Source organism: Canis lupus, chromosome 16 (genome assembly GCF_003254725.2).
Source record: "Canis lupus dingo isolate Sandy chromosome 16, ASM325472v2, whole genome shotgun sequence".
Classification (NCBI taxonomy): Eukaryota; Metazoa; Chordata; class Mammalia; order Carnivora; family Canidae; genus Canis; species Canis lupus.
In genome coordinates this window covers 15,293,606-15,319,022 of record NC_064258.1, presented here as the reverse complement: position 1 = coordinate 15,319,022, position 25,417 = coordinate 15,293,606, and the positions used below count along the sequence as shown (strand labels likewise).

Genomic DNA, 25,417 nt, shown 5'->3' with positions numbered 1-25,417 from the left:
AGGGAAATGAATTATGCTCCCCAATTTTAAAAAAATACTCTTTTCATCTTCTGGTTCTGGTTAGGTTTCGTATCTTCCATTAATAAACGGTGAACTGGCGTGTGAGGAGGGAGGACAACTGACTATATTCCTCTTGGCACCATGGAGATAGGCTGACTTCTCAAAAGGAGCTTTGCTGAAAAGCAAGGGGAAGCGCGGAAGCATGTTTCTAGAACCAGTCACTATGGTTTCAGACTCATTAGCAGTGCCAGGAGCATCACTAGCAACGCAGGACGAGGTAACAAGTGGATGGACAGGTCGATGAGTGTGTCCCCGCAGCCAGCTGGGCTCCTGCCTCAGGGGTGATGAAGTGACTCATCTTGCCCACAGATTAGGGGGGAAAGAATTTCCCTACTGCTCCCAGGACCCATCCCACTTTGGTTTATACTTAGGATGGTGATACCCCTAAAACTTGAAGAGAGTATCGCCCCAGGAAAGTGAAATTAGAATCAGTGCACAATGGATGGGACTGGCCATGGGTAGAAGTGACCCCAAGAGACATGTTTTTGAGAAGGAGCACTCGATATGACGACTTTTTTTTTTAATTTTTATTTATTTATGATAATCACACAGGGAGAGAGAGGCAGAGACACAGGCAGAGGGAGAAGCAGGCTCCATGCACCGGGAGCCGGACGTGGGATTCAATCCCAGGTCTCCAGGATCGCGCCCTGGGCCAAAGGCAGGAGCTAAACCGCTGCGCCTCCCTCGATGTGACTTCTTGAGACGGGAGGGAGTATCAGTAAAAGGGAGCTACGATCTCAGTAAGTGCATCAGAGCCTAGCAGCCTGCAGTAGCAGGTGATGAGCTGGTATCTCCCAAATATTTCAGGAGAGAAATCACACAGGAAGGAATGGCTGATGTTTTATCTAGCCCTGCCATGCAGAGACACGATTCACTCTGTGCTTTAAAAAAAAAAAGAAAAAATCTTGGGACACATGGGTGGCTCATTGGTTGAGTATCTATCTGTCTTTGGCCCAGGGAGTAATCCCAGGTCCTGGGATTGAGTCCCCGCATTGGGGTCCCTGCAGGGAGCCTGCCTCTCCCTCTGCCTGTGTCTCTGCCTCTCACTCTGTGTCTCTCATGAATAAGTAAATAAATAATCTTAAAAAAATAAAAATTAAATTTAAAAACCTTGCAATGTGGTTAGAAGCTTTAGTCTCAGAGTTAGAGTGGCTGGACCCCTGAATTTCTCTAAGCTTTAGTTTCTTCATCTGCAGAATGGGGGTAATAATTGTACCCAGCTCAGGGTTGACATGAAGCCAAAAGACGACAATTCACAGAATCTATTCCCCGCTGAGTCACAGGAGGACCCCTGCCAGAGCTGTCTTGTCAGGATGAGGAGTCATGGGGTCAGTGGAGGGGAGACAGACAGCCAAGTCTTCCTATGGTTCAGGTGTGGCTGGTCATAATGGGGATGGTAACCAGGACTTCCTGCCCCTCTGGCCCCTATCCCCCTGCTACCGCCCCCCTGCCCCAGGCAGCCAGGGAGAACTTGTGTCCTTCGTACCAGAGGGAAGGGATGAGCCCTACCTTTCTAATTCCAGCAGTCTGGGCACTGGGGGATCCAGAGAAGAAAGATCAGCACTAGAGCAGCTGACTGTGTCCCAGCATGGGAGACCCACATGGCCATGGTGGCCAGGACCAGGGAACCAAGGAGAAGATGCAGAGGGGACCAGCATGGGATCAGAAGGTTCCTGAGCTCACCATACAGCCAAGACCATGGGGCAGACCAGATGGCCCCCCGCCCCTGCCCCAAAGGCCGAAGTACTCTAAAAGTCCCTTCAGAAGGTAGGTTCAGCACAGGGGAAGTGGTCGGGGACCTCAGAGTCGAGGGGTTAAATTTCTGTCATTCAGCAGGATGGGACACAAAAGAGAGATCAAATTGTTTTGTAGAAAAATGCAGTTACGTATCCTGGAGCCCTCAGTGTGGACCAAGATGCGCACACCCTTAGCAGGTCACAGGGTTGAGGCGCAAGATGGAGAAGGAGTGCATGTGTTCAGGGGATGGGGTGACAAGGACTCAGCCACCCAGTGAGGGTGACCAAGGACACCGAGATGCCCACTGCAATGGATGTGAGTATTCTGACCTCTGGAGAAGGGACAGTACTCTGGACTCGGAATAGAACACGAAAATGTTCTGTGGCCTGCGCAAAAACCCTCCAGAGCATCCAATTCCATTTGCTTTGATTGCAGCCTCACTCAGCAACCTTCTGACAGTTCACTTGGTTTCTGGGGGAACCTGGGGGGCATTCTGGCTTACGGAGGGAATACCCTCCTTTGAGAGTCTGATTCCGGAGGTCTCGGGAGCAGGTTAAATCAGGTTGCGTGTACAAGTTCAGGTCTCTGCTGTGCGCGTCTGGGAGCCAAGCTGCGTACCTTGATGGCCTCACTGAGGCCCACCGGTTGTCAGCGCTCAGGTGAGAGGCAGAGTCCCTGTCATGACCTGGCAGGACCACGGGGATGGAAGCGAAGGGGGAACACATGACAGCTGCCTGCCCGGAGTGCTCCCGGGAAGGGCTGCCTGGGCTGCTTCACCAAGCCACGTCCTTGAAGCCTGACATTTCACTTTTAGGAATCGTGAGAAGTGGGCAAATGTGTGCTTATGTGCATCAGAGCCTTGTTTATAATCCTGGGGGGGAAGATCATCCACTTAACAACACTCTTGACTCTTATTTCTTTTTAAAAAAGGCAGACTGCCGCAGATAGCAGCTCATTTGTATGTGTCTGGAGTCCTGGGAGCTTGACTAGCCTACATCCTCCTACAGACGGAGCCGAGCCCTGGTTTGGGGGTTCTAGCACAGGGAGCTCGGATGCCCTCGAGCAAGGAGCCATCCTCCTCTATGGCAAAGGCCAGTCTCACTCCAGAATCATCTCAGTACAAGTGTAGAAAACCCCATCCAGTCGTACAGGACAATGTAACTGAGAAAGACTCAAACAGAAATGCAACGGTGGCTCAATATTCGAAATGCATCAGCCATGGAGCAGGGGCTCTTTTTTTTTTTCAAGATTGTATTTATTTATTCATGAGAGACAGAGAGACAGAGAGAGAGAGAGAAAGAGGCAGAGACACAGGCAGAGGGAGAAGCAGGCTCCACGCAGGGAGCCCGATGCGGGACTCGATCCCAGGACCCTGGGATCACGCCCTGGGCCGAAGGCAGATGCTCAACTGCCGAGCCACCCAGGCACCCCTGGACAGCAGCCCCTGACAAGTGTGGAGGTGGGTGCCCAGAGAAGGTGCTCGGGCAGCTTCCCAGGAGACATGACAACGTGGGAGCACAGCTCAGGGTGGGAGTAGAGCTCAGGGGTGGAGCATTTGAGTGCAAACCAACAGGTGCTCGGTCCAGATCCCGGTGTCTCTACGCAGTGGACCGACCGCTCCGGTGGAAGGACAGCCTTGAGACCCGCCAGGCCCAGCCTCCTGGAGTCTACATTCCCAACAAGTAGTAGAGACTCCAGTGTGTTCTGTTTACCTCCTCAGCCACACTCATTTCCTGAAGGGAGAGAGGAAATCTGCCCTAGGCTTTTTCGGTGCTTCCCTCGTGCCTAATTATTACCATCCTGGTTTTATTTGTTTACACCAAGCTAGCTTCAAAAAAATTGAATCGGAGGCAGCTTGCAATAAAAGGTACCATAAAAGTCCAACCGGTCAAACAAGGATAAACAGGACTGGTTTCCATGAAGTAGCCAAAATCATGGTGACAAAGAAGCGTAAGGATGGGTGTCAGGGGGCAGGGGGTAAGGAGTCATTGATTAATGGGGTTTCAGCTTGGAAAGACGAAGGAGATCAGGAGACGGGTGGTGTTGCACAACCGTGTGAAGGTACTTGAGGCCCCTGAACTGTACACTTCAACATGGATAAGGCAATACATATTATGTTATGTATCTTTTACCATGGATTTTTCAAATCGAAGGGGAGAAAAAGGCAAGGGCTGAACATTTAGGAGAGGAAGTAAGTGATTATTCCTGAGAGCCCAGGTTCGGAGAAGTGACTCTAGCTGAATATAAAACTCATCTCTAAGCTTCCTCTAATCAAACAGGAGTGGAAACAGACCAACTTACCAACAGGGTGAAATATTTCATTAGCTCTGAAAAAACAGCAGGTATTCATAGGAGAGGTCTTGATAGATGGAATGCTGGAGAGATGGTTATTGACAGGGCAGCCACGTACGGATGCACAGGTTGTGTACTATACAACTCCACCAATTACATAGGACCCTGCAGATATGCAGTATAGTGACCTAGATATTGGCCACATTTTATCCCCTTTACAAAAAAAAAAAAAGTAGAAACACACACATATGTATAAATGTGCAAGTGTGTATGTATGCGTGTAAGTTTGCATGTGTGTGCGGAAGGGGGCAGAGCTCGCCAGTTAACTAGCCGATATACATCCTTCCCTCTTTTATACCTGGTTTTATACCAAGCAGTATGTCCCACCCAAAAGACCACATTTCATGGCCTCTCTTTGGCTAAGGGAGGCAAAGAGGGATAAAATGCAGTCATTGGACAAGACTTCTGAGAAAATTTTAGAAAAGGTTATGTCCCTTTTTTGACCTTTATTCCTGCTTCCTACTTGGAGCATAGATGTGATGACTGGAGCACCAGCTGCCAACATGTACCATGGATCAACCTTGAGGATGGGATCCACATTTCAAGAAAGGCTGACCAGAGAGAGCTAAAAGGAGCCTGTGTCCCTAAAGACACCCTGGAGTGGCCATGCCAGTCCTGGTCTGCTCACCTCCACACCCCCTTTACAAAAGAAAAGTGTGTGTGCCTAGCTTGTTTACACCACAAAGGAGATGTGTTTATACCACAAATCAAGATGAGTCAGAAGGCTCAAGCCCTTTCCCTATCAATGACCAACAAGACCAATGAGTACTAGCTCAGTGTAGGTCTGAGTTACTCATTAGAAGGAGGCTCTTCTAACGAGGCCATGTCCTTGACCAGGAACTACCCCTGGTGCAGTCACTCGGGTGCTCCCAAGGCCTTCCCAGTGCTCCCATGACAATGTATGGCAGCACAAGGAAAGATCCCTCCAAGGGCGCACTTTCTGTGGTGCACCCGGCTCTGCCTGGTCCAAGCCCACCTCTCTATGGAATAGAGAGAGCTCAGGGGCACTGTGCATCGGGCTGCTTCCTTGCCTGTGAACTCTCCCAGGAACTCCCTGTCTTTCCCACTAGAAATGCATGGTACTGTAGTGAGTCTATACCATCCGGCACAATGACACTCTTGTTTCTGGCCCGTTGCTAAGCCACTGAACGCAGCTGCTAACTGGTGGGGTAGGATTCTCCTGCCGGCTGGAAAAGGCAGCTGTACAGTGGGGCTCACATAACTATCATCACAGAGTCAGAAAGTCATCTCTGTATTCTGGAGGAGTTCATGGTCAGCACATCCTTGAGGCTAGTGCCCATCAGTATAAGAGCTGCCAAAGTGAGCAAGAGCCTGGTGCCCTTCAAAGTGTTGTCCAGGGCCTCTCCCTCTCCCTCTGCCTGTGTCTCTGACTCCCTCATGTGTCTCTCATGAATAAATAAATAAAATCTTAAAAAAAAGTCGGGCATGCCTGGGTGGCTCAGTGGTTGAGCGTCTGCCTTGGGCTCAGGGAGTGATCCCGGGATCCTGAGATCAAGTCCTGCATTGGGCTCCCCACAGGGAACCTACTTCTCCCTCTGCCTGTGTCTCCGCCTCTCTCTCTCTGTCTCTCGTGAATAAATAAAATCTTAAAAAAAAAAAAAAAAGTGTCCATAAGCTCTCTGTTGCTGCTTGGAGATTCTGCAACAATCAAGTGTTCACCAGCTCTGGCGCTGTGGGTCTCAATGTCCACAAGCCCAATGCACGGGTATTGAGCCACGATAGATCTTAAGAAAAATACAACTGATCCCTCACTGCAGAGAGTAGGAAAAGCTTCACTCAGAGATGCATTTGTCAGCAGGGTGGGACAGAAGGCACTTCAGGATTTAGCTCCCTGTGTCAGTCAGAGCCCTCAGGTCCAGCCCGCAGAAGCCAGATGGAGTCTCAGATGTACGTTACAAATATATATGTCACCGAGGAAGAGGCATGGAAAAGGAGTCTCCAAGCTCACCTTCTAGGAACGATGCCCCAAAGCAAGCTGCGCCCTCAGCAGACTGAGGAAACCACCATGACCCCTGGCACTGCCCAGCACTAGGCGCCAATCTGTTTCCGCCACAAACCAGCACATGCACCAACATCTGTTCCAAATGCTCAAGGCCCGAAAGGCAGACACTGGCACATCCTGACACCATCCTGACACAGCCCCCAAATCGCACACTATAAAGGATCAATCTGATTATATAAAAATGTAAACTAATATGACAAATTGAAAGGCTGGTGATGAACATTCTAGTCATTGCTCAGCGAGCACCGACTTACCCCTGAGCTTCATGTTCAGCCTGAAAACTAAGCCAGGTACAGATGTCATGGTCTCAGATGAAAACTTCACTGATCTTCCGAGCTGATGCCAAGAAGTGATGGTGCCTTTCTGGGAAAGGAGGATAGTTATGGCATGAGAGGGTGCATTTATAGTTGCACAGAACCAGCAGTCCTGTGGAAGTGTAAGGAGTTTATTAATTACACACCCTTTTTAGCATGAGGGGGTATAGCTCAGTGGTAGAGCATCTGACTGTAGGTCAAGAGGTCCCTGGTTCAAGTCCAGGTGCCCCCTTTGAAAACCCTACTTTTTCCTCCTTTATCCGAAATGACAAAATCGAGTTGTATAGACACCACCCTCTCGATCCCCAAACAGGTCGAGGCTGGCTTGGCCTATGAACCTGTACACACTTTCAGCCATTCTGTAGATCCAAGTTCCAATCGGGCCCTCAGCACCGCCTTGAAGATCAAGGACAAGACCAAATCCATCCCAAATGTCCTCTTTGAGGGTCTGTTTCCCCAGAGCCACAATGGTACCAATTCAGTATCATCCAGGGTCCAGTCCAGGGACAAAAGCTGCCTCTGTTATTTTAATAGAGAATTAATATAAATAATCATCAATGAGTGTATCAGTTTCTTAAAGCTGCTGTAACAAAGCACCACAAGCTGAGTGTGTAAAACAACAGAACTTTATTGTCGCAGAGCTCTGGGGAGTCTGAAATCAAGATATGCACAGGGCAGTGCTCTCTCAGAAGAGGAGGGTCCTCCCTGTGCCTCTAGCTTCTGGTGTCCGGTGACAACCCTTGACATCCCTTGTAGATGAGGCACCCATGCAGCCTCTGCCTCTGTCTTCACAAGGCTGTCTCTCCCCGAGTATGTCTCTCCTCCTCCTACCAGGACCCCATCACACTGTGTCCTGCCCAACGCCGCTGTGACCTCATCCCACCTCGCTGTCTCTCCAGTGACCCGATCCAAGTGGTACTGAGGGAGATTTCAGCAGATCTTTTTGGCGATTCAACCCTTCATAAAGACAAAAAGGAGGGACCAAGTCTCACGGGGGTAGTACCTGTGAGAAGTCGGGAGAACACAGGAGGAGGATGAACTTTGGAACTCTTGCAGGTTTGGGGAGTTCCTCTGTGGATCCCAGCCTCAGATCTCTAGGGAGGCATTGGTGTCCCCAAAGAGTTGTGACAAGGCTGGTCCTGTGAGCACCAAACCACAGGCAGCAATCGCTATTGCTCCTGGGACGAGCTGTCGCTGCTAGGTGACAGTGGCAGGAACCAGAGCAGGCAGAGCAGGTGCTTTGTCCCGCTCCGACCTTCCAGTCTCCTTCTGAGAGCCCTACTGGGGACCAACTAGGAAGCCACTTGGCAAAGGACAAACATGGGGTACAGAGTCCCAGAGCCAGCATCGCAGAGCGGAGCACAGAAAGGGGGACTTGGAGCCTAAGGACAATCATTTCTTCAGGTGGCTCATCTCACCCAGTGGGCTAAGGGTTGAAGTCATGGAGATCTGAGGCAATGAGAGCGGGCTCTGCTTGCATCCGAGGGTGCAGCAATGCGTACAGAGCTCTGACCCATCCCCAGTCTGTGCATCTTCTGCCTTTTAAGGGGTGCATCCTGGGCCAGCCACTGGGCCTTGTGAGTCTGTGTTTTCAGGTGCTGAGCACAAAAACCACAATACAGATGTTACAATGGAGCCTTCCAGCCTTCAGGGAATGCATCCCAAGCGCTGCCCTCACCTGGGAACTGAAGATGGAGACCTTGCAGAGCAGTGGTGAGAAAGCAACATGTTGCTGCTTCTTCTGAGGCAGGCAGATGAGGTAGCTGTAAAGCAGGTCTGGCGACTCAGCCAACCGTGCTGAAGGGGCATCTAGGGTAGAAGCTCTGGGTGTGGCTGCTCAGGGAAAGGGTACCAATTGGATTTCACTGGTGTAGCAAGGGTTATAGCTCAGGGGTAGAGTATTTGACTGCAGCTCAAGAGGTCCTTAGTTCAAATCTGGATGCCCCCTAGCATTTTAGCCACTAGAGGTGATAAGGAAGTTCCAATGTCCTCTCCTCTTTGCTGAATCTGGTTTCTGAGTTTTCTTGCAAACCGCAGCAGGTAGCTCTGCTCAGGTGTTGTGTTTTTCCCCTCCTCTGATCTCCCCACACTCCCTTCACCTGGTCCCTGCACTCACCAGTGTGTACTTAGTCTCCAGGTTGAGGGTGAGGACTCTGTCCCTTGAAGGTAGCCAGAAGGAAATCTGAGATCATCTATAAAAGGATGATATTTCAGCTGCCATATGACTTATCAACAGTTGCAAAGGAAGCCAGAAAGCAGTACAATATCATATTCCGTATGTTGAGAGGAAATCACAGACAGCTTTGAATTCTATTCCCAGCCAAACTATTCTTCAAGAACAGACAAAAGTTGAGTTTGCTGCTAACAGACACTCATTAAAGCAATTTTTAAAAATATACTTTATTTTTTTTAAGATTTTATTTATTTATTCATGAGAGACAGAGAGAGAGAGAGAGAGGCAGAGACACAGGCAGAGGGAGAAGCAAGCTCCATGCAGGGAGCCCGATGTGGGACTCGATCCCGGGTCTCCAGGATCACACCCTGGGCTGAAGGCCGTGCTCAACCGCTGAGCTACCCGGGGCTACCCTAAAAATATACTTTAGAGGAAATAAAAATGATCCCAGAATGGGAGGTCTGAGACACAAAAAGGAACATTGAACAAAGAAAATATAGGATATGTAAATAAATCTAAAAATCATTGACAATATTCGTATCTAATTTACAAAGTTTTTTTAAAGATAAAACTAAAATACTAACAACAACATATAAGGAACAGAATGGTAAGAGTTGAGGTGTCTTTATGTAATTTGTGAGGAGGATAAAAATATCGATTAACATTAGAATTTTAAGATTTGAAAGTAGAAATTTCTACTGTATCACTTCAAAAGTTATAATTTTGTCATGCAAAAGGGGATAAGAGAATGGAGGGTATATGCTTGCCATCTCGCTAAACACCCATTAATTCTAATAATTTCTTTGTTGATTCTTTGGATTTCCTATGTGTATGCTCACACTAAGTAGTCAGCAAGTTTTATTTCCCTTGTTCCAAACCATATAGATTTTATCTTTTTCTTACCTTACTGTGCTTACTAGACCTCCATCGTAATGTTGAATAAGGGTGTTGATAGTAGATACCTTGACTCATTCTGATTTCTTTTTTTTTTTAATTTTTTTTAATTTTTATTTATTTATGGTAGTCACACACACAGAGTGAGAGAGAGAGAGAGGCAGAGACACAGGCAGAGGGAGAAGCAGGCTCCATGCACCGGGAGCCCGACGTGGGATTCGATCCCGAGTCTCCAGGATCATGCCCTGGGCCAAAGGCAGGCGCTAAACTGCTGCGCCACCCAGGGATCCCTCATTCTGATTTCAAATAAAAAGCTCTCAGCATTTCATCAGTAAGTACATATCATGAACTATGCTTTTTGTAAGTGGTTTTTATTAAATTAAGGAAATTTTCTTCAATTTCTAGTTTGCAAAAATATTTTTTATCATGGATGGATGTGAAATTTTATCAAACCCCCTTTTTGCTTCTATTGAGAATCATATGGTTTTCCTCTTTTAGTCTAGTTACATGGTAAATTACACTCATTGCTTTTTATAAAATTAAACATACTTTGCATTCCATTTACAAATCCAACTTGGTGATGTCCTATCCTTTATATATATTAGTGAATTAGGTTAGATAATAATTTATTTAATTTTTTCTACCTATGGGGACCCCTAGGTGGCTCAGTGGTTAAACATCTGCCTTTGGCTCAGGGCATGATCCTTGGGTCCCAGGATTGAGTCCCGCATCAGACTCCCCACAGGGAGCCTGCTTCTCCCTCTGCCTATCTCTCTGCCTCTCTCACTGTGTCTCTCATGAATAAATAAACAAAATCTTCAAAAAAATTTTTTCTACCTATGTTTATGAGTGAAATTAGCCTTTGCATTCTTTATACTGTCTTTGTTGGGTTTTGGTATCAAGATTGTGCTAGTCTCACAAAAGGAGTTGTAGAAGATATATATCTTTTCTATTAGATTTTTATGTAAAAATACCTATTGCTTATTTAAAGTATGAGACAAAACTCACCAGTAAAACCATCCTGTCTCAATTTTTTGTGAAAATTTTCAAATAACAGTTTAAATAAAATAACTATTTACTCATTCATTTGGGGAATATAAATAATAGTGAAAGGGAATATAAGGGAAGGGAGAAGAAATGTGTGGGAAATATCAGAAAGGGAGACAGAACATAAAGACTCCTAACTCTGGGAAAAGAACTAGGGGTGGGAGGGGAGGAGGGCGGGGGGTGGGGGTGAATGGGTGACGGGCACTGAGGGGGACACTTGATGGGATGAGCACTGGGTGTTATTCTGTATGTTGGTAAATTGAACACCAATAAAAAATTAATTTATTTAAATAAATAAATAAATGAATAAATAAATAAAATAACTATTTAAAACTTAGAGGACTATTCAGCTTTTCTATTTTTCTTTTGTCAGTTTTGTTAAGTTGTAGTATTTTTAAGTTCTTGCTCAATTTCAGGATAGCATGGTGGCAAAGTCCTTGAACTCTTAAGACATAATGCAGGAGTTCAAATTATGGGTTCTAATTGAGTGGCCTCAGCGAAATTGATTAACTCCCTCAGCCTCAGTTTTGCCATATATAAAATGGGCATGATGATAGAAATGAGAACAAGAATAGTGCCTAGTTTGTAAAGACGCTACACAAATTAAATACATTAATATTTTTAAAGTATGTAAAATCATGCCTGCCACACAGTTAGTTCTTTGTTTGATTTTAAATTTTTTGTATATTATTTTTCATAATGTTAAATAATCGTTATTTTAAAGTCTAAAGAATCTATAGTTTTTCTTTTTGATTTCTGATATAGGTTTATTTGTTTCTCCTTTCTTATTTTTCTTATCAGTTTCACCAGATAATGTCAATAATGTCAATAATTTCTCTTCAAAAACCAACTTTTGGCTTTGTTAATCCTCTCTATAGCATTTGTTTTCTATTTCATTAATTTCTGCTCTTTATTTCGTCTCTCATAGTATTCTTTTATCCAGTTTTTCTAACTTCTTGAGGTGGATTCTTAGTTTATTTCTATTCTTCTTTTTCAGTATATTGCTCAAAGCTCTAAGTATTTCTCTAAATGCTGATTTACACATAGATCAATGGAACAGAATAGAGAATCCAGAAATGGGCCCTCAACTCTATGGTCAACTAATATTCAACAAAGCAGGAAAGACTATCCACTGGAAAAAGGACAGTCTCTTGAATAAATGGTGTTGAGAAGGGATCCCTGGGTGGCTCAGTGGTTTAGTGCCTGCCTTTGGCCCAGGGTGTGATCCTGGAGTCCTGGGATTAAGTCCCACATCAGGCTCCCAGCATGGAGCCTGCTTCTCCCTCTGCTTGTCTCTCTCTCTCTCTCTCTCTGTCTATCATAAATAAATAAATCTTTTTAAAAAATGGTGTTGTGAAAATTGGACAGCCACATGCAAAAGAATGAAACTGGACCATTCTCTTACACCACACAGAAGGATAAACTCAAAATGGTTGAAATATCTTAATGTGAGATAGGAATCCATCAAAATCCTATAGGAGGACACAGGCAACAACCCTTTTTGAACTTGGCCACAGCAACTTCTTGCAAGATACGTCTATGAAGGCAAGAGAAACAAAAGCAAAAATGAACTATTGGGACTTAATCAAGATAAAAAGCTTCTGCACAGCAAAAGAAACCATCAACATAACTAAAGGACAGCCTAGAGATTGGGAGAAGATATTTGCAAATGACGTATCAGATAAAGGGCTAGTATCCAAGATCTATAAACAACTTATTCAACTCAACAGCAAAGAAACCAACAATCCAATCCTGAAATGGGCAAAAGACATGAACAGAAATGTCACAGAGGAAGACATAGACGTGGCCAACAAGCACATGAGAAAATGCTCTGCATCCCTTACCATCAGGGAAATACAGATCAAAACCACAATGAGATACCACCTCACACCACTGAGAATGGGGAACATTAACAAGACAGGAAACAACAAATGTTGGAGAGGATGTGGAGAAAGGGGAACCCTCTTGCACTGTTGGTGGGAATGTGAACTGGTGCAGCCACTCTGGAAAACTGTGTGGAGGTTCCTCAAAGAGTTAAAAATAGAACTTCCCTATGACCCAGCAATTGCACTGCTGGGGATTTACCCCAAAGATACAGATACAGTGAAACACTGGGACACCTGCACCCCGATGTTTATAGCAGCAATGTCCACAATAGCCAAACTGTGGAAGGAGCCTCGGTGTCCATCAAAAGATGATGGATAAAGAAGATGTGGTCTCTGTATACAATGGAATATTACTCAGCCATTAGAAATGACAAATACCCACCATTTGCTTCGACGTGGATGGAACTGGAGGGTATTATGCGGAGTGAAATAAGTCAGTTGGAGGACAAATATTACATGGTCTCATTCATTTGGGGAATATAAAAAATAGTGAAAGGGAATAAAGGGGAAAGGAGAGAAAATGAGTGGGAAATACCAGAGATGGTGACAGCACATGAGACTCCTAACTCTGTAAGGGGAGGTGGGTGGGGGATGGGGTGACTGAGTGATGGGCACTGAGTGGGGCACTTGGCTGGATGAGCACTGGGTGTTATACTATGTGTTGGCAAATCGACTCTACTAAAAAAATACAAAATATACTAAAAAATGCTGATTTAGTGTCCATCAATGGATGAATAAAGAAAGTGGCACACACACACACACACAGTGGAATATTATTCAGCCATTAGAAAGAAGGAAATTCTGCCATTGGTAACAACATGGGTAAAACTGGAGGGTATTATTAAATACCCAGGCACCCCTCATCCCAACGTTCTAATTCACCTATTTTCTCTTTGGCTGAAACCATTCACTGACTGTAACATGGAAATACTCTCTGAGTTTTAAATTTTAGCTATCAATTTTTAGATAACATAGATTCCTATGTTCTCTTTTCACATCTTCTTAGTTACTACTTATGCTTTCCAGCTTCCTATTGAAATTTTCAAGTTTTTCTCTTATCTTCTTGAAAATAGCAAGCACTGTTTTCTTACAGTGTGTTTCTGGCAGTTCTAGTACAAAAGGTCCCTGTGTTTAGTTCTATAGTCTGTTGTTTCTATTGATTTTCATTGATGGTTTTTGCCTCATTGGGTGCATAGTTATTTTGACTACATACTGAACATTGTATTTAAAAATGTATTTTTTAGAAGTAATTTGAAGGCCAGTCGAGATAATAATATCCTTTATTGCTTTTTCCAATATCTGAGGGATTCTAGCAGTCAGGACACCTTGATATAATATAAAGGCTTGAGTTTTCTGGGCCATCCAAATATCACAGAGACCAACCACAAATTCTTGCAGAGACTGTTTTCATTCTCTTTCTTTCTCCTCAGGGTCCTAGCCAAAAGCCAAAGATGGTTTTACCCATGTCCCTACTCTAGGTGAGCCCAGAATTCTGATTTCTATCCGCCTGGTCCTGAGAGACTTCCAGAAAGTCACTTAGCCTCTCCACTGCCTCTTCTGGACTGAATATCATGGTCAGGGCCACAGCAGCCTCTCATGGGAGCTTTTATCTTTCTGTTTCCCATGTGTTTTAAATTTCCACCTTATTTCCTATCTAACTAGTTTGTTTTTTGAGAGCTATCTATCATCTATCTATCTATCTATCTATCTATCTATCTATCTATCATCTATCTATTTATTTATTTATGAGAGACACAGAGGGAGAGAGGCAGAGACACAGTCAGAGGGAGAAGCAGACTCCCTGTGGGGAACCCCATGCAGAACTCGATCCCAGGACCCCGGGACCACACCACAAGACAAAGGCAAATGCTCAACCAGTGAGCCACTCACATGTCCCTCTTTTAGGTTTTCAATGATATGTTGTAATATTTTCCCAGCTTTTTTATTTGTCCTCCTAGGAAAGATTAGTTCAAATTATCTTCTTCGTTAAGGAACATGGAGATTCCTCTGCAGGATTCTCTATACCAATTTTATGTTTTAAATATTTTGACTAAATTTTTTAAAAATTATTATATAAATTAGGGTCTACTTCTAGGCTTTCTCACCAAGGAGATACTGATGCAGGTTAAAAAACAAAGAGCAGTAGGAGAGAAAAGGGAGAATCAAGTGGTCTAAGCCTGTGGTGGAGGCAGCCCCTCTGAGAGATTCCCAGGGAGAGGACAGAGGCTCTGCTTTTGATATGCATTCTGACTCCGATGGCCACTTCTGGGAACTAGGAAGATGCATATCCATACCTCACAAGTGGTAGCAGTAGGAACAAAGCAATAGCCTTCTCTCTGGAGATTATGAGAAGGTTGAGAAAATGAGACATTAAGAGAAAGGAAGTGGGGGATCCCTGGGTGGCACAGCGGTTTGGCGCCTGCCTTTGGCCCAGGGCGCGATCCTGGAGACCTGGGATCGAATCCCACATCGGGCTCCCATCGGGCTCCCGGTGCATGGAGCCTGCTTCTCCCTCTGCCTGTGTCTCTGCCTCTCTCTCTCTCACTGTGTGCCTATCATAAATAAATAAATAAAAAATTAAAAAAAAAAAAAAAGAGAAAGGAAGTGAAGGCTCCCTGCAGGCCAAGGAAGGCAAGAGTCTTTCCACGGAAGGTAGGAGTGGACTGAGCCAACCTCTTCAGTGAAATGTGATCCCTCTAGCTATTGTCTAGATGATACTCAGGGAAAGATTCTTGGAACTGGTCCTGGTGCAGAGCCTAAATTTGTATCCCAAGGCAAAGAACATTAATTTTAGTGATTATATGTGGGGAGAAGAGGCAGGATGCCAGGACCTGCTTCAGTAATTTAAAACATAAGGAAGGGGGCACCTGGATTTGAACCAGGGACCTCTTGATCTGCAGTCAAATGCTCTACCCCTGAGCTATACCCCCACCTGCCTATAGCTTTGCATTATTACCTTTTACCCATGCATTGCACTCAGGATCTCTCTGTCCATATTTTGCTGGGGTTTTTCTGCATGTCCAGGAGGTGGCAAATCTCCTCCACTATACTCCACTTTTCCATCTTTCCCCTTTCAACCTTAAGGGGTCCTCTTCTCTCCTGATCTCTGCCTCAGGCTGTAGCAACGGCATCAACCTTTACACCTGGAAAGATCATTGAAGTCTGTACTAGTCTTTCTCCCTAGGCTGGCACATAGTCATCAGAACAGGAGTGGTCGTTTCTGGGTCTTAAGTGAACCTAACACTCAGCCCAAGGAGAGCCTCTTCCATACTCGAAGCCTCAGGAGCGTGCTCATCGTTTCGCTCATTCATTCATTCATTAATTCAACAAACACTCTTGGAGCATGATAGGTGCTAGGCTCTGTCATTCATGTTGAGGACACAGACTAACAAAACATTATCCCTGTTCCTCAAAGAGTCCAAGTAGGAGACAAACCCACGAACCAAAGTATTTCCACAGAGTGGCAGTGGAAGTCCACTCGGAGAGCTGTGGGAGCGGGGAGTAGGAAGCTCTGCTGCTAGGAAGTCAGGAGGGGCTTTCTGGAGGAGATGGACAAGGAGGAGCCTGCTAAAACGAAGAAGCTGGGGAGGCCAAGGAGGGATAAGGCCAGGGAAGGAGTAAGAAGAAAAATGTTCTTAAAAAGTGGATCAGGGGGCAGTGGGTGGCTCAGTGGTTGAACATCTGCTTTTGGCTCAGGTCATGATCCTGAAGTCCCGGGATCAAGTCCCCCATCAGGCTCCCTGCGGGGAGCTTGCTTCTCCCTCTGCTTGTGTCTCTTCCTCTCTCTGTGTCTCTCATGAATAAATAATTAAAATCTATTTTTTAAAAAAGTGGGTCAGGTGTGTCTGGAGATTGGTGAGGCTTAAGACTGAGGAAGGTGTGCTCAGCCGGCCAGGAAGCATCTTGGAAGTCTGGATTCCTGCTAATGTGGTTGGGGAAAGCTGTGACACAACACAGCATGACTAGCTGTGGCCTCAAGGAATCCTCACAACCACCCTCCCTGGTGTCCAAGTCCTAGAGAGGAGTGAGGACAGAACAGAACCCAGGCTTTACTACTTCCTCGCCAAAAGTGACATCAGCCAGCCAGGGGGCACCCGGATTTGAACCGGGGACCTCTTGATCTGCAGTCAAATGCTCTACCCCTGAGCTATACCCCCACACCTGCCTTTAAGCCTTAATTGCACCTCTTGAACCATGTCATTGGCTTGTCGCCTGGACTTCCAAGGCCATGTTCCTGGAAGCAGGCAGGCTGGTCCATGACAGCCCAGCCCTCCCTATCACCCTGCGCTCACTCGTCCCTGTCCCCGTATCAACACCTACTGAGCAGCTTCTCCATGCCAGGCTCAGCCTTCCTTCTCCTTCCACTTCTTCGTCCCTCTGGCTCCTGACCTCTGCCACCCTCGATCCGTCTTGGCTGCGATGGCCCGTCATCGGCTGGCCCATCTGAGCGGAACATGGGTCCTCTCCTCCCTCCCTGCACTGCGGCGCTGAGCAGAGAGGTCCCTGCGCAGATCGAGGAGCAGGTCTGGGCCAAGAACCTGGTCCTGACACCACACCCTGAGACCCAGAGGACCCCCCTTCTCCCTTTCCACCAGAGGCTCATCCACTCCACCTACTGAACACTGCAGAGAAACCCGGTGAACCAGTTCCAGATTCCTGCTCCAGGAGGAAAGGGCTCTGGGGAGGTTGGGGAGCTTGCTCCTGAGCCCCCAGGGCATGGCAAGGCGGGGGGGGGGGGGGGGGGGGGCGGGGGGGGGGGAGTTGGGGGCGTGAGTCCCAAGGCCGCAGAACAGATGCAGGAAGCAGGAAGGAGGAGGCGGCCGGGATGGGCTGCCCTCTCATCTGAAGTCTGGGCGCTGGTGGAGGCCATGGCCAAAGAAGGTGCCTCCCACCCCACCCCCACCCATTGATGGAGAAGCTAAAGGAGGGTCTGAGGCCCTGTCAACCCTCCCGGGTGCGCCCCCTCCCACACCGCCCCGTCCCATAGAAGCACTCTTCCATACCGTCTACGCTGCTCACAGGGCTTTGGGGAAGCAGCTCTCCTGTCCAGAAATACTGACAAAGGCCCTGGAGCCTGGGGTGCTGGGCCAAAGTACCTAGCACCTGAAGTGATTTCACACTTGCTGGGCTCTCCTCTTTGCTCCAGGCCTCCAGGACACACCAAAATTGACCACAACCCCTTCCATTGGGCCCACTGGTCCACTGGCCTGAGCGGGTGATATTTTTAGTTCTGATGGTAGTGGACAGAGGTGGAGAGCAGTGAGCAGGGGCAGCTGATGGAGTGGGAACTGGTCCCTGACTGGGGGTCCTGGGGCCCAGCCTCCTGCCTCTAGGGAATGTCCATGAACTCAGGTGAGCCCAGCCTGTGTGCACCCTCCCCCCACCCCGAAGAAACCTGGCAGTGAGGGTGCTGGCTGGGCCCTGCTCCGCATCCGACTCCCACCCTTCGGACCCCCTCCCACACCCGCGAAGCTGAGGGCCACTCCTGTCCCCTCTGTGAGGAGGCTTGTTTGAGCAGCTGTGCCTGGAACCGGGCCTGAGGGGCTGAAGCAGCCAAGGGTGTGTGTCCTGGGGTCGGCAGGACAGAGACGCATAAGGAGCTAGTACCCATCCAGGGCAGAGAAGCTTCTTGTGGGGCTTGGCCCCTCGGGAGGTGGCCAGAAAGGGAGACAATCTGGGAGAGGCCGAGCTGCTGAGGCCCCGGGGCTGGGAAGGGACGGTTCTCTGACACTGTTTTCATGAACTGAGGTCACTTAGAAAGAAACTGTAAGTGGGGCGCCTGGGGGCCTCAGCAGTTGAGCATATGTCTTCGGCCCAGGGCGTGATCCTGGAGTCCCGGGATCGAGTTCTGCCTCGGGCTCCCTGCATGGAGCCTGCTTCTCCCTCTGCCTGTGTCTCTGCCTCTCTCTCTGTGTCTCATGAATAAATAAATAAAATCTTGAAAGAAAGAAACCATAAGTAAAAATAGCCAAAATGTTAAATTTATCAGGAAAGCAAAAAATGTAGGTTCTAAGCGGTGCAGGGCTGTGCAGTTTTCAACGTGATGAAGTGAATTCTGGCAGAACGGGGTCACAGCAGCAGCAGGGACAGAGGACAGGATGAGAGGCTCCCTGACCTGTTTGTTACACACAATGTTCAAATCTTGCTGCATCATGTTGAGAAGGAACTGGCAACTTTTACACTGCCAGACCCAAAACTAAAAATATTTGGCCTTTCACGTAGAAAATTTCATAACATTTTTACTGATATGTCATATTGCCAATCATTAAAGGAAACTGGTTTCTTTCTGAGATTGAGGGGTGGTAGCGTGACTTCAAGGTAGGCAAAAATTTCTTAAATACGACACCAAAAGTTCACTTGATAAACTGGACTTCATCAAAATTAAGAACTTGTGCTCTTTGAAAGACATTGTTAAGACAATGAAAAAGCAAGTCACAGACAGAAAGGAAGGATTTGCAAGCCGCATATCTGGTACAGGACTTGCACCCGTGCACAGAAAGAACTTTCAAAAGTCAATCATAAGAAAACGAACAAGCCAAATGAAAAAAATAGACAAAGGATCCGAATAGATACTTCACCAAAGAAAACATCTGATGGCAGTAAGCACATACAAAGTATCCTGGACATCATTAGTAATGAGAGAAATAAAAATTAAAACCACGATGAGATTCTACATGATGTTAGAATTCAAATCAGAAAGACTGACTGTGGGACCCCTGGATGGCTCATTGGTTGAGCATTTGCCTTTGGCTCACGTCGTGATCCCAGGGTTCTGGGATCGAGTCCCGCGACCGGCTCCCTGCATGGAGCCTGCTTCTCCCTCTGCCTGTGTCTCTGCCTCTCTGTGTATCTCTCGTGAATAAATAAATAAAATCTTAAAAAAGAAGAAGCCGCCAGACCAAAAACAAACAAAAAGAGGTGGGGAGTGGGGGAGAGGACATATGCTATGATTCCATTTATATAAAATTCTGGAAAATGAAACCTAGTCTGTGAACACAGAAAGCTGATCAGAGGTTGCCTGGGGTGGTAGCGATATTTTAAAGGCCTAGTGGCAGAGGGGTGTGGGTTCTGGGCTCTGGTCCTGTCCTGCCTTCCCCGCCTTCCCAGGGCTCTGCACCCTCTCAGCCCTCTGTGGGCCGCAGCCCCTTGCTCTCTCTCCATCAGGGGCACTAGCAGCAGAGCATTTACTTTCACACCTGGAAGGGGTGTTTGCTGCTCCTAGACCCCTCATCTTGTCTGGGGAAACAACTGATTCACTCGCACCCCAGGAGTCCATGGTGGTTGTGTGATGCGTGGCCCCATCTCCTTGGGCCTCTCAGAAGTGCCCTGAGCAGTTGACATCCACAGCCCTCTGGTCTGACTGCTTGTTAAGTTTACGTGACAGTCTGTAGGCAGGTCCTTCTCACTCCCAGGACGTGACCCCACCCGTCATGCTCCCTCTGGCTGTGTTCCTCCTCCTTAAATCCTGGCGCTCCCTCTTGCAAAACCTGCCTCCTAGCCTTGTGGCCCAGCCACCTGCAGGATGCTTCCCCGATGATGGCTTAGGCCTCAGCTCCACTCTCTGCTTGTGCCCAGGGACCTGTGCCTCCACGTTGATGAGCATCCCCCTCCCTGGTCCTCCGGCGCCTTGACCTCGGCTCCTCTTTGACCAGAGGATACAGCTGGGACCTGGCTGGTACTACAAAGCGCCCACCTCCAGAAGTCTGAACTCTGGAGTTCCTCATCCTCAGAGTAACGTCTAACCCCCCCCTTCGCCACATCAACTCTCCCCTCTGTCCTCTCCTCCCCTCCCCCCCAACAGTTCAGCTCTTCCCCACCACCCTTCACCCTCCTCCCCAGTACTGATGCCACCGTGTGCAGCTTCCTTGGCTGTTCTCATGGGGTCCCGCAGGGCTAGGGCAATGGGGACCAAGGCTGCTAAAAGTTCCAGACTCTGGGAGAGCCTGGGTTAAACATATTTAAAAAAATTTTCTGGACAGGGATGCCTAGGTGGTTCAGTGGTTGAGCCTTCTGCCCAGGGCGTGATCCTGGAGACCCAGGATTGAGTCCCATGTCAGGTTCCCCGCATGGAGCCTGCTTCTCCCTCTGCCTGTGTCTCTGCCTCTCTCTCTGTGTCTCTCATGGGTAAATAAATAAAATCTTTGATTAATTAATTAATTTTCTGTACAAGTCTGTCTCAGTTTATCGCACTTTGCTTTATAGTGCTTCACAGATACTCTTTTTTACAAATTGATGATTCAGGACATCAGTGGAGGAAGTCACTGCACGTGTGGTGGAAACAGCGAGAGAACCGGACGAGGAGTGGAGCCGAGGGACTGAACGGCCGCGAGCTCAGCACCAAACGTGAACGGACGAGCAGGTGCTTCTCAGGGACGAGCCAAGAAAGTGGTTTCCCGAGTTGGCCTCTTCCTGGTGGACACACCGTGAAGACGGTTGAAACGACAACCAAGGATTGGGAGCAGGACAGCAGCTTAGCTGGTGCAGCCCCCGGGCCCGAGGACGGACTGTTCTGAAGGCGGCTCTCCGGGGGGTGCAGTGCCACCGAGCAGCACCGCCGGCTGCAGGGAAACCGTCCGTGCCGGGAGAGCCATCGATGCGGCAAACTGCACGGTTGGCTTGTTTTAAGGAATAAAACGAGACACAGCCGCCCGGCCTCCAGCGCCCACCACCCTGATGGGTCAGCCCCCGGCGGCGCCAAGACCCTCCACCAGCAGAAAGATCAGGACTCGCTGAAAGCTCAGATGGCGGTCAGCGGGTTTCAGCAATAAAGTGTCTTTCGATGAAGGCGTGTAGGTTGTTGTTTCAGACACAATGCTGTCGCACACCGCACAGACTGCGGCATCGTGTGCACGTGACCTACATGCACTGGGAAACCACAGCTTTCCTTTGACCCCCTTTATTGCAACATTAGCTCTACTGCAGTGGTCTGGACCCGAACCCACAGTATCTCCCAGGTGGGCCTGTCCTGGGGATTTCTGAGGACAGACACTGGTGTCGTGGTGGAAAGAGGCCTGAGCAAGTTGTCAGGAGAGCCAGGAGGGATCGGCCTGCAGGTGACAGGCCATGAACTAGGACAGAGGCTGTCAGACTGTCTTCCAACACCGCGGCTCACCTTCAAGTCACACAACATTTGGGGTTTTTTTGGCCAAGCACGTGGCCACCTAAATAGGACCATGTTTCCAGGCCTCCCTGCTGCAAGGAGATGTGCTTGTGTGCCTGGTTCTCATCAACGGGATGTGAGAGGCTCTGTGTCCTACAGCTACATGAAATGGGACAATTTATTCAGCCGCTCTGCACCTTGGTCTCTCGATCTGTAATATGAGTAAACAAAAGGTTGTAATGAGGCTTCAGTGAGTCAATACTGATGAGGTAGGGCAGCCCGAGTGGCTCAGCGGTTTAGTGCCGCATTCGGCCCAGGGCCTGATCCTGGAGACCCGGGATCGAGTCCCATGTTGGGCTCCCTGCAGGGAGCCTGCTTCTCCCTCTGCCTCTCTCTCTCTCTCTGTCTCTCTCATGAATAAATAAATAAAACCTTTAAAAAAAATACTGATGAGGTACATGATGAGCACCAAGTATGCATTCGTTAAAGAAGTAAATAAAGAAAGTAAATCTGTCCTTAAAGGGAAAGGACGCTGCGCCCCTTCTGGCCTCCCTCTGACAGGCTACGGACAAGGTAGCGAGCCGTCTTGAACCTCGGCGACAAGGCCCCATCCTGGGAAGGGTAGAGCAGCAAGCTGGAATGAGCCTGGGTCTGTGACACCGAGAGCCTGTCAGGGGAGAGCGAGCAATCAGCACCACCTTGTCGAAGCTACTGTTTCATTACTTTGTTTCGGTCACCTATCCTGCACAACATGGGAGCGTGACGGACTGTCCTTCAAGGACTCAGCGACCCCACTGATGGCACCAGTCTCTAAGAGCTGTCTTAAGAACAGGGAATAATGGGCACCTGGGTGGCTCAGCAGTTGAGCATCTGCCTTTGGCTCAGGGTGTGATCCCTGGGTCCTGGGATGAAGTCCCGCATCGGGCTCCCTGCGTGGAGCCTGCTTCTCCCTCTACCTGTGTCTCTGCCTCTCTCTCTCTGTCTCTCATGAATAAATAAATAAATAAATAAATAAATAAATAAATAAATAAAATCTTTAAAAAAAAAAAAAAAGAACAGGAAATAATCACCCCATGTCTCCTTCCTGCCTCAGGCATCAGGGTATGCACAATTTTTGTTAAATCAATGAAAGAACAGAGAACATTCCAGGCCACCAACATCTAACGGCCATCCACATCATGCAACGCTGAGCCAGGTTCTGCCCCGAGGACGATGAGGGCTCAGTGTGTCCCTTTCCCGCAGTACCTGGAGGCACCTGTAGCATAGTCCCGCTGGGGAGATGGTCAGCCCAGCCCCGGTGCCCGCTGTGACACACCAGGCTTGGTCCATGATAAATCCAGGTTCTGTGTACCAAGTTCCTGTCATGCATCCAGCCCAGGCTCCCAGAGGGTAAAGTAGGTCAAAATGTGCCGAACCTTTCCCTAAAGGTTCTTAAGACACATTGTGAAGTGAAAACAAGAAGCTACAGGATGACACACGTACTATGGCCTTTGGGTCTTTGCAACCCTGTATTTTTCCACTTCCCATGTGTATGGAAATGCTTAAGAAAGGAGCTTAAAATGTCACACACATGCCACAGTGACAATGTGGCCCCCGGGAGGGGCCAGGGTTGGGAGGTGGCCAAGAGGGAGCACCCTCAGCTTCATCTACACTTTTTATATTTCATGATCGTCAACTTTGGTTGTCACACATGGACCTGCCCAGGGTCCCCTGAGGAACACATTGAAACCCAGACCCCACCAGGCCTCCTGAAGGAGAACCCACGTCCATACATTCCTAGGACTCCAGGAGGAGGAGCCTGCCTGTGGAAGCATCCAGTAAATGAAGCTGTCTCTGGGACCTCCGTGTTGGCAGCAGAGAGCGCAGAAAAGGCTCCTGGAGCAAAGCCTGCCCTGGGGGTGAGGGAGGAAGCAGAGCTCTCTCCTGCCAGGTCTGGAAGAGCTTACAGAGAGGGTGGGAGGCAAGAAAGTACCATTAAAACAGCAGGGACATCAGGCCACAGGACAGACCCCAAGTACCCTGAGGACCTCACTCCCCCCACCTCCCAGTGCTCACTTGAGCCCTACTGAGGAGTAAACCCCAGCTCCACAGCAGACAGAGCTGAGCTGGGGTTGGGGAGCCTCTGGCCTGGGGGCATGTTGGCCAGGCCCTGCTGGCTATGCACTTCTTTGGAGCTGTGGTGCCTGCCCTGGCCTCCAAATAGCCCAGGCCTGCTGCACAGGCCACAGGGGCCCAGCCTGGTGGCCACAGGTGCCCTGCAACACCTATCCAGGCTCCTGCGGTTAGAGCTCTCACGGAGACAGAGGGAAAGCACGAGAGCCAGACAGCCACTGGGCCTCCCGCTCCTTGCTTCATCCCTGCTGCATGGCGGCCCCTTTACTAGGGCCTGTGCTTAGCTGGCTGACATGCGTCACTCAGCACCCTGGTCAAAACCCACCTTCTTTACACTCTGAGGTCAATGTGACTTCATTCACATACTCAAAGAACTTGCTTCAAAGGTAAGCCTTTCTCCCCTAAATAAAGTGTCTGAGCCTAGAAAGCAAGGAACAGGTGTCTTGGCATGACCCTGTGTTCTGAGAGAACGGGCTCCAGGGTACCTGTCCCCTGCTTCAACCAGACTCGTCCTGCTTTGCCCTGTGCTTGCTATATGTTTCCAGCTGTCATTCAAATAAAGGGTTCCTCGCCAAAAAAATAAAAGGCTTTGAAAACTGCATATTGAAGACACTGCTATCATCTAAGAGAGAAAACTGAGCAACCACTGTTCATCATTCATCTAATTTTCCAAAGGGCCATGGAGTGCAGGGGGTCACACAGGCATTCCCTGAGCACCGGGACACTGGGTCGGGCCCTAACAGCTTTGGGACAGCAGGCGGCTCACTGTACCCTCCTCTTTCTCTGTTTCTCCAAATGGGGGGACTCCCGACACCAGAATGCCCTTACCAGGGGAAGGTGGAATGTTGTGCCTACACTCCTTTTGAGGGGACAGACTCTGGGAGACTCTGTCTCCACTGGGGTCTGAGGTCCGGCTTGGTGGTGGAAAAGTCTATGAGGGCTTGGCTCTGCAAGCCTTGAAGGGAAAGGGTGCCTCCCAGGGGTTAGGAGTAGGATCTGCCCCCCTTCAAGATGTGGGAGGACAGCACCGAGTTTGGGGTGAGTAGAGCCCCCCCATCACCTCCCTGCCGCAGGTGGTGTGGATGACCCAGCCAGGAGGAAGGCTCCTGCCCTGCTGCCATCACAGGGGACAAAGTAGAATCCAAGAAAGGCAGGGAGAACGCAAAGTCATCTAGTCCAATCACCTAATTTGACAGATGGGGAACCTGTGGTCCGGGACAGGGAGTGAGGCACGCGTGGGGTCAACTCTGCTTGCACACCCCATAGGGCAGACCTGCCACAGCTCTCCCTCCCACAGGCACCACTGCAACCCCAGAGCTTGGCATCCTCCCCCAGCCTGCGGCCTTGCAGCACACGGGGACCATCTTCTGGGAGAGGATAATCTGTGGCCAGGCAAAGGAAAGGAAGGTGCCCTGCTCTGGGCTTCAGCCTCCCAACTGGGGCGAGTGGACCAAAAAAATGAACTGCTTAGTGGGAGAACTCAGATATGCAAGCGGAGGCAGGATGGGAGTGTGGCGGCTACAAAATCTGTTAATCGTTCTCACACAAACACGCAAGCACACACACACCCTGGCTCTTTATCTGCAGCCTGAAGAACTTCATGGTCCGGGCCTCAACCTCGTTTTCTGGGCCTGGGGTATCCCTGAAAAGATGCTCACAATATAGCCTTCATCCGGCAGTTTCTGGAGAACTCACAGTGTGCGGAGTACAGCTCAGTGA

General features: G+C 48.6%; 1 long non-coding RNA gene and 3 other non-coding genes across 5 annotated transcripts; 2 read left to right on the top strand and 2 right to left on the bottom strand.

The window, feature by feature from the left end:
• Nucleotides 1–1,410: 1,410 nt before the first annotated feature.
• Nucleotides 1,411–11,794, top strand: LOC112664274 (uncharacterized). Of its 2 annotated transcripts, XR_004805551.2 has the most exons (4): nt 1,458–1,827; nt 1,933–2,112; nt 9,684–9,884; nt 11,598–11,794. It is a non-coding gene; the product is annotated as an uncharacterized LOC112664274 (long non-coding RNA). The 2 variants fall into 2 exon arrangements; XR_003139610.3 differs by lacking the exons at nt 9,684–9,884; nt 11,598–11,794 and having other exon boundaries at nt 1,411–1,827; nt 1,933–2,250.
• On the top strand, nt 6,647–6,718 carry TRNAY-GUA (transfer RNA tyrosine (anticodon GUA)). Its single transcript has one exon. It is a non-coding gene; the product is annotated as a tRNA-Tyr (tRNA).
• A 3,550-nt stretch (nt 11,795–15,344) lies between the features above and the next one.
• On the bottom strand, nt 15,345–15,416 carry TRNAC-GCA (transfer RNA cysteine (anticodon GCA)). The gene has a single exon. It is a non-coding gene; the product is annotated as a tRNA-Cys (tRNA).
• Nucleotides 15,417–16,571: 1,155 nt separating this feature from the next.
• Nucleotides 16,572–16,643, bottom strand: TRNAC-GCA (transfer RNA cysteine (anticodon GCA)). Its single transcript has one exon. It is a non-coding gene; the product is annotated as a tRNA-Cys (tRNA).
• Nucleotides 16,644–25,417: the final 8,774 nt, after the last annotated feature.